General features: G+C 40.8%; 1 pseudogene; it reads right to left on the bottom strand.

The window, feature by feature from the left end:
- Positions 1 to 202: 202 nt before the first annotated feature.
- LOC145436059 (non-lysosomal glucosylceramidase pseudogene) lies at positions 203 to 4,238 on the bottom strand (annotated as a pseudogene).
- Positions 4,239 to 8,152: the final 3,914 nt, after the last annotated feature.

Genomic DNA, 8,152 nt, shown 5'->3' with positions numbered 1-8,152 from the left:
AAAATTTTACAATGACTTTATATATGAATATCTAATAGAATCACAGCATCTGTTAAATTGATGATAAAACATCGTTTCGGAAATTGCATAACAACCATTGTTTGAATACACAGATACATATCTTAGATTAAAGGCTATAGTAACATATTATTACCAAACAAAAGCTGTTCCATACTGCGTAAAATATATGTATCCAAATTCGCCCTAAACTGCAATTGAAATATATAGTTAAAGCTCGATACACGCTACAGCAAAAATATCTCATAAATATGTGATTTATAATTAGATCAGATATTCGAGAAAAAAGTCATTCCTGCTAACAAGATTAGTAACTTTGTACCAAGCTAGGATTGAATTTGAATACGGTAGTCACAACTGGGATTCTTTAGTGAAGGCATATTGGTGCATTGCTGAGCTACGAAATCACTAAGTAATATAAGGTAAATTATGATTCATCATCTAAATAAACACAGATCATGAAACGTAATCGATAGAACATGAATAGGAAATCACCGGTGAACTGGTAGTACCAAATCGTACCGTCTTCAGCAATTCATTAACAATCAATGATTATCCAGGATTTGGGGTTGAAAATCATTTTAGTTCTTGATACTGTAAAGAATTTTTTGACGAAGTACACAGTAACGTGTTTAGTCTGGTCCCATAGTAAAGCATATAGCAACAAAACAGATTTGAATCGAGTTGCCTTTATCGCCACCGCTCGTCCAAAATGAAGTCAATCTGCTCCATTGGTTTGATGCTTTTTACGTGGTAAAATGGAACAATTAACCGTGACCAAAATAATTAAAAATAAAATTCCCGTGTTCTGAATGATCATCATCCATTTTCAGGACTAGTTGTTTCGAATTCAGCATTAGTGACATTAGTGTGAACACTGGGTTCAGAGATACGCTCCAGTGCACACTGCATACCCCAGATACTAAGAGAGCGCATGTAACCGAGAGACCTGTAATGGTTATGTTTCAAAATTGCTGCTGGAGTTTGGAAAGCCATCCCCAAGTCTTCCCAAATAGTTTTATACATCCCTTCTGCGGTCTTGAAGGCTTCATCCACCATGTCTTTATGAATCATAGTGGCAGCAAGCGCATAAGTTACACCGGACCAGACTTCCTGTGATTGCATACATGATTGGTCAATCTCTCTGTTTGGTCGCATACCATTTACAGCCCCGCGTTTTCCAGCAGCAAAATCCTGCACATTGAACTTGTATATTGTTTTCAATGAACTGGTAACTTGTTCAGGAGGAAGAACATCTGCGATTTCGCACGCCAAAAGATACCACTGCGCTACGCATTGGTCTGCCATTATGCTGTCCCAATGTTTGGTACTTCGATCGCTACAGTAATTGAAGTAGTCACCATTCCAGAGTTTGTCCTGGTAGGATTTTGCAGCTATCGTCAGGATTTCCTCATATTGTTTTACTTCACTCTCCCGATCAAGAATTTTTCCTGCCTCTAGAATGCAACGCAATGCACCAAGCCATAATCCACCACAGTAAGCACTGGGACCAGACATGCTCCACCAATATAAAGTCTGATCTGCGGTTCCGTTGTTTTCGATCAAGCCGTCTTCATCCAAATCGTACTTCATGCTCGTCACCATCACTTTCAGACAAACAGGCCACATGTCTTTTAAAAATTCTATGTTTTTTGTGATATAATAGTCTCGGAATACCTGTAACACAAACTTTGGATTAAGATCAATCCAATAGGCGGTATCATGAATGAAATAAGCATTGACTCGTTGCCATGGTTCGTCTTCAGGATCACCAAGATCATGTGGTACGACATCTGGAGATTTAACAAGTCCATTGTTTCCATCCATGAAGAACTTGAATGATGTGTCGTCAGTTTGTAGAATACTGGCTGCAATGTCATATTGGAGGCTCAATTCCAAGTTTGGCCAGAGATGCGCAAGTGCAATAGAGGCATGAAAATGAGAGTCATACCTGTTGAACACTCGGCAATCATGTCCTTCAAGATATGCAAATCGACCATATTCTTGGATGATGCTGGAATTTTGAAGATACTCTTTCGTTACAGACGAGGAGTTGTTTTGTGCCTGATTATCGGACGATACGCCGGCCTTTGGTGTTTCCAGCCAGATTGTTCCCCCATCTGTGATGTAATAGAGTTGATTGAACAGTGCAGATTTGTACCAGCTCGGCAAATTCGAGTTTGATAATATCGGGTTTTGCCACCTTTCAATTTGCTCCTCCCAATTCCTATAGTTATTGAGTGCATAAATTGCGATTTTATGCCCCGCCTTGCCATCAGATCCAAAGTAACGAGTGTACCTTCGACAATATGAAAACTCTTTTGATCCAAAATACACTACAGGCATGTCCCATGAGAGTCCAAAATCCAAACCTTCTGCTGTGCTTCTCGCATTCACAGAACTTCTAATAGCGAGAGCACAACCTAAAGCTTGGCCTGACACCGTTCTATTGCTTACTGTGTCAGCACAGTCAAAATCACCATCCTTGAACAAATCATCCCATAAAGAAGAGCCATCAGATGCTGGGTCAAAGTTGAGGAATTTTGATACATTTTTGTCATCCGCTTGCCTGCCGCCCAATGTCATGGTATATGGCATTTTATCAAAATAGGTATTGTGCATCGTAACACCAGTACAATTTTCATCGCTGTCGAATTGTTGATTGTAATTGCCTTTTGTCAAACGCGCAGCTTTCGTACCAATCCCATTTTCCATAGCTAGAGCGATCGTGACCTGATAATGGCGAACTGAATCGTTTTGAATGTACCAAGAGAAAACGACCGCAGGTATGCTGGAATCTTTATATTCATGTGGAATGACCGGTGATATTTGACGGCAAGTTAACACAAGACCAAGATGAGGAATTTCATACACAGTCCATGCACGAGGGTAGAGCGCATGGTAAAAGGCTTGATCTGCTGGAAAATCCCACACCCATGATTTAAGATTTTTTTGTAAACTAGGATCTGGACTGAGGACCTTTTGATAGACAGTTTTTCCATTACGTCGAACACAGACTATAAACTGATTGGCAGAAGTCGTTACAAATTCATATATTCCTGGACGCAACTGCCAACGACTAAATTCTCCTCGCCAGCCTCGATTGAAGGTACCTCCTCCAATACCACCTGCCGGAACACCGTAGATTTGTTGAAATATCTGTTGATCAAAGTAGTTGTTTATGCATGGTCGACGATTGATATTCTTCAAGCGTCTATGAAAAAGAAGGTAGCGATGTGCCAAGCCTAAATGTGCGTAGTTTTGGTATTTGAATGGCAGCCTCCATGCTGTCCTCTTTTTTGGAGGAAATTTGTGACTCAAAGCAATCCTCCAACCGTATTGTGGCACATTGTATCCAGGTGAATTACCTTTCCACGATGACATCAAACTATTCTCTTCTGGTTTTTCGGCACCTGAAATTAAAAATTATTTTTCACGTAATGGTAAGACGGTAAAATCTTAGGGATGAAAGCTTAAAAAATCATCGAAGAAGGTTGCAATCATAGGGTATTTTGCATGGAATCTAAAAATAGCAAATTTAAATTTGGTGAAGGCACTGCGGCATTGTTTCAAACGATGTGTCATAACAATGTGTCAACACCAAACATACACATGTTGGATCAAACTAAAAGCATATATCATTTCGTGAGACGCACATGATACCGAATTCGCATTTTCTCACGCATTATCTTTCTCCATGCGCCTGGTCATCAATATCAAATGGTTTGACCGGCATTCAGCTCTCATTTTATTCCCCCGACTTTTTCGCCATCGATGTTTTTTTGCAGCGCACTTCTCAGAGTCGCATTTGGCACGAAATGTTATCCTGTCTCGATTGTCCTGACGTGACAACGACCGGCACCGAAGGTCGGGTATGAATAGGCCCACATCCAACAGGTGGAACACCTCTAGACTAAATTATTCCAGCAATCTCAAGTGATGTTAGTGATGTACTGTACTGTGCTGTTCACTCATAAGTGCGAGTACAGTTGCACTCAACTCGGACTGTATTTTATGCATTTTATTCATTTTACTAACTTTTATGAGGTGGAGAGTAGGCCTAGTTATATCAAAATGAAGAAATGCGGCGACACCGAATCGCTCGACACGCTAAGAAATAACTGCCAGATTAATAAATCTGCTCAGAAATGCTCTACGATATGTGGATACCGGTATACGAAATAATCATAGGAAGATAAGCAGTAAGCACCCCATCGAACTTTATCCCCCGTTGAGTGGATGAACAACAAACGAAAAAACTCAAATAAAAAAAAATCATTATCGCTTAATTGTGCTCACTCATTGAAATTTGGGATAACCCAAGAAGCAAACCGAGATACAGAATTGCAGATCAGTCAAGTAGAGGTAGATTGTGATGCAGGAAGCATAGTTTTCCTGCATGCATGCTCAGTGAGCATTGCTCACCCAGTTAAACTCCTGCAAGGCTAAATCTGTCAAGTATCGCCCTTTGCAATTTCTTGAGATTGAGAGCACGTAGCATTGAATTTCCAGTATTTTTGATTTTTTTGTATGTAAAATATCGGCCCCGATATCGATAATCGGGAAATCACCAAACATCGGCCTCGATAATTGGCCCGGTCGATAATAATCGGTCGACCTCCAGTTCACACTATCTCCAGTATTACTATTTTCCTAGACACACAAATAGTTTGTTGCGTCCATTGTGGAACCAAAAACAAAGTCATGGCGTTCTGAGTCACAAATCCTCTGATCTCGAGTTAAGTCGAGTCATTTTACATTTATCACCGAGTCATTCCGAGTTCGCGTATCGCCTACTAAAACATGGTTCTATGAAAGGTCGCGTCCGATTCCAAGTCGCAATTTTTAGTCATGAATCATCCACCGGTCATTAATAGGCAATGTGACGTATTACCAGATATTCCACCGCATGTTAGCGTTTGTTAGTGGGGAAATGGTGAAATTTAAGCGGTAGGCCAAGTAAAATACTTGAATATCTAAAATTTCGACGAGGGGCGCACAAAATGCGTGTTTGAGACCCCTGCACTAAAGCCTAATTACACCGGTCGACATGAATTTTGTTCTTTGGCCAAAATGATGACTACCAAGTCATATTTCGTACGCTGATTACGAATATGAAGTCGGTTTTTTCCTATCACGTCAAAATTTTCTATAATCTGTGATTTACAATTTTGCGCATCAATGCTAAAACAGCCTTTTCTTTGACGTATTCCTTGCTGTTGGGTCATAGCTATAACCATTGTGACACCATCAGAGGTGGTCAAAGTACTTACCATAGGTACTCAAGTAGAAGTAGAAGTAACGCTTTATAAGTATGTAAAAACGTAAGTATTCTAGGCCTAGTTTTTGATATCAGTATAAATTTATTATTATTTTCTTCCTTTCAAAACATCACAAGACTGCGATGCAATGAAAAGATAGGACGGCTTCGAAACGACTTAAAGTAGTCTTTGAAATCAGACACCCACCTGGGCTTAGGCGATGTAATGAAGAGAAATTCACAGCACACTGATTGAAACATAAAGCGACATTGAGGCTGTGAAGCATTTGAAAACAAAAATCTTTAGCATTGAGTGTGCCAATGGTTTGGAGAGAGCCACGAGGACATGTAAAAGATTGTTGCTTTTGCAACAGTAGATACAGCTAAAGGTCCGGTGGGGAAGTATTGGAATACACTGAACGATCAAAGGTCCTTGGTGGAGTATTGGAATATACAGTGCAACGCCAGGAAGCGGAACAGTAACACAGGACGGCTATCGGTACATAAGGAAAGGACAATCCATATTGTGGGGATTGGTGCCGGTAATAGGACTTGCTTCATTCATAATGATGTTGGAGAAAAGGACACACTTCTGTTCAAGAAAACAGTAAGTTGGTAGGCCTATACTCTAGTTTTCATAATGACTCCTGGTTAAGGGAAGAAGTCTGCAAAGGCTTCTGGTTTTGGCCACAATGGTGTTAATTCGCGGAATTCGTGAAGATAACGTAGATTCGGATCCTAATAGAATCAGGGCCGAGGATTACAAGCATGGTCACACCGTGGTACCGGGCCGGAGAACTAGAGGAACCTCCGCAGTATTTGAAAACACGAAGCAAGAGTTTAACTTCCGTGTCAAATGGTTGTTGCGAGACTGCAAAGATTTGAATGGCCTGATAGAGTCTGGGGACAATCAGGATGATGTTTCTAAAGCTTATTTGGAGATGCAAAGAACATTTGGTGAATTGCAAAATTTTTGGAGTGATCTTGAGCCTCGTCTTAGGCAAGAGGAATCGATAGCATTTTCTCGTTCGTTCAAAGATATACAAGATCATGTAGCAGAGACTGGCTACGACGTAAAGGATTATTTGGATGAGTACAATGGCCAAGTGAAGGCCAAGTCTACTCAGCCTGCTCCAAGATGGAATAGGTTCGCTGTACTAAAAGATTTGAACTCTCTTGATAGCGAGACTGCGAAATTGGTTGAACAAATGCAACGGGACCACGAGCAGGAGATCAAAGACCTGATGGCTCAGCATCAACGAGACATGCAAAGGCTAATTGATGGAATGCAGGTGTCGACACCGAGTTGTTTAATGGATAACATTGAAAATGTGATGGATTGAGCTCCTAGTAATGACGGTGCCAATGTGAGCCATAATGTTCATGCAAATTTGGATAAGGTTCAAATCGGAAGGGAATTACTCAAAGGAAAGGCTCATTGCACTCTCATTATGTCAAAATCGAGAGCTGCACCAGTGAAGCAAGTTTCGATTCCAAGGATAGAAATGACTGCAGCTGTGCTATCAGCAAAGATAAACAGTTCTCTCGCTGTTGAAAGGTTGTCAAAGGCAGAAATGATCATCTTGAACAACTTGCGAAGTGAATTATTTCATGAAGAAATGGCACGTCTTGATTATTCATTGAAGTCGAACGGTTATGTTATGAAGAAAGGCAGTCAATTGTACAAACCGGATCCATTTTTAGACGGTGATGGGTTAATGGGTGTGGAAGAAAGATCAGCGATGTACAGTTTTTGGAACGATCTATCCACAAATTGGTCGTGCTTCTCGCTGCAGAAGAAGTTACCGAGGATTCCACCGACGAGGAGCCACTAATGGACTAATGCTTTACTTAATAAAACGTTATTTGTCAGTTTATAATTTTTTTGGGGGTGGGGGGGGGGGGGGGGGTGGGGGGGGGGTATGTTACTGTGGGCATTTCATGTTAATCTTGGGGGGGGGGATTCGATAATTTAGGAGCCATACTTGTATTCGCTAGATGGCGTATGCTTGACGATACTTCCTGGTCTGGTCTAAGGGAATATTCTAGATATAGCTGTGATAGGGTAAAGTTTGTCAATAGTAATTGGCCCACTGGACGTTCCCCCACTGTATCTACCGAGCTTGTTTGGACAATATCTTATTCGTGCTACTACTGTGTCATATTATGATTTGGATATAAGGAAATCGATCAATTGGAACTTCAAGCAATATACTGTTTCTGCCGTACTTCAAGATCGCGTATATTTACATCGGGAAACTTATAGAACTTTGCGGCGCCGTAAGTTGAAGGGAAGACAGCTTACACAGAATCATATAGGCAGTTCAGCGACCGCAACAGGGACAGTTGAAATCATTGAATTAAACGTAAGTGGCCGATGAGGGAGTATCTTACACCAGGCTTTGAAATGTTCCAAAGCCTCCTCTTATCGACAGATCTAATATTGTATTTCCACCGTTATATATTAAACTGGATCTCATGAAATATATTTTTAAAGGCTCTGATCAAAGCGAGTGGATATTCTAAATACATTCACGAAAGGTTCCTTAACATGAGTTGATACGGTGGAGCAGGGGTTCTCAACTTCCCTTGTATGACGGGCCGCATTTTAACAGCAAAGGACGTTGCGGGCCGCATAACATTATTATCATGTATTCGTGGGCTACAATTAAATGTACGCTACTGTAGTCTATCTACCTATTTACCAGTCGTATACGGGCATTTTTTATCCATTCTATAGCATTAATGGACAGTTTTCGTAAGTTTGCAATTGATATTTTTCTGTGAATATGTATCCGCCAGCGGCGCAAGTCAATCCCTTCGTGGAGGGTGCATTGCATTCGCTGTCAAATCGGTATATGCACCTTCAAACTC

Source organism: Botryllus schlosseri, chromosome 3, assembly GCF_051294905.1.
Source record: "Botryllus schlosseri isolate E-star chromosome 3, Bs_hap1, whole genome shotgun sequence".
Classification (NCBI taxonomy): Eukaryota; Metazoa; Chordata; class Ascidiacea; order Stolidobranchia; family Styelidae; genus Botryllus; species Botryllus schlosseri.
This window is presented reverse-complemented; position numbering and strand designations above follow the sequence as displayed.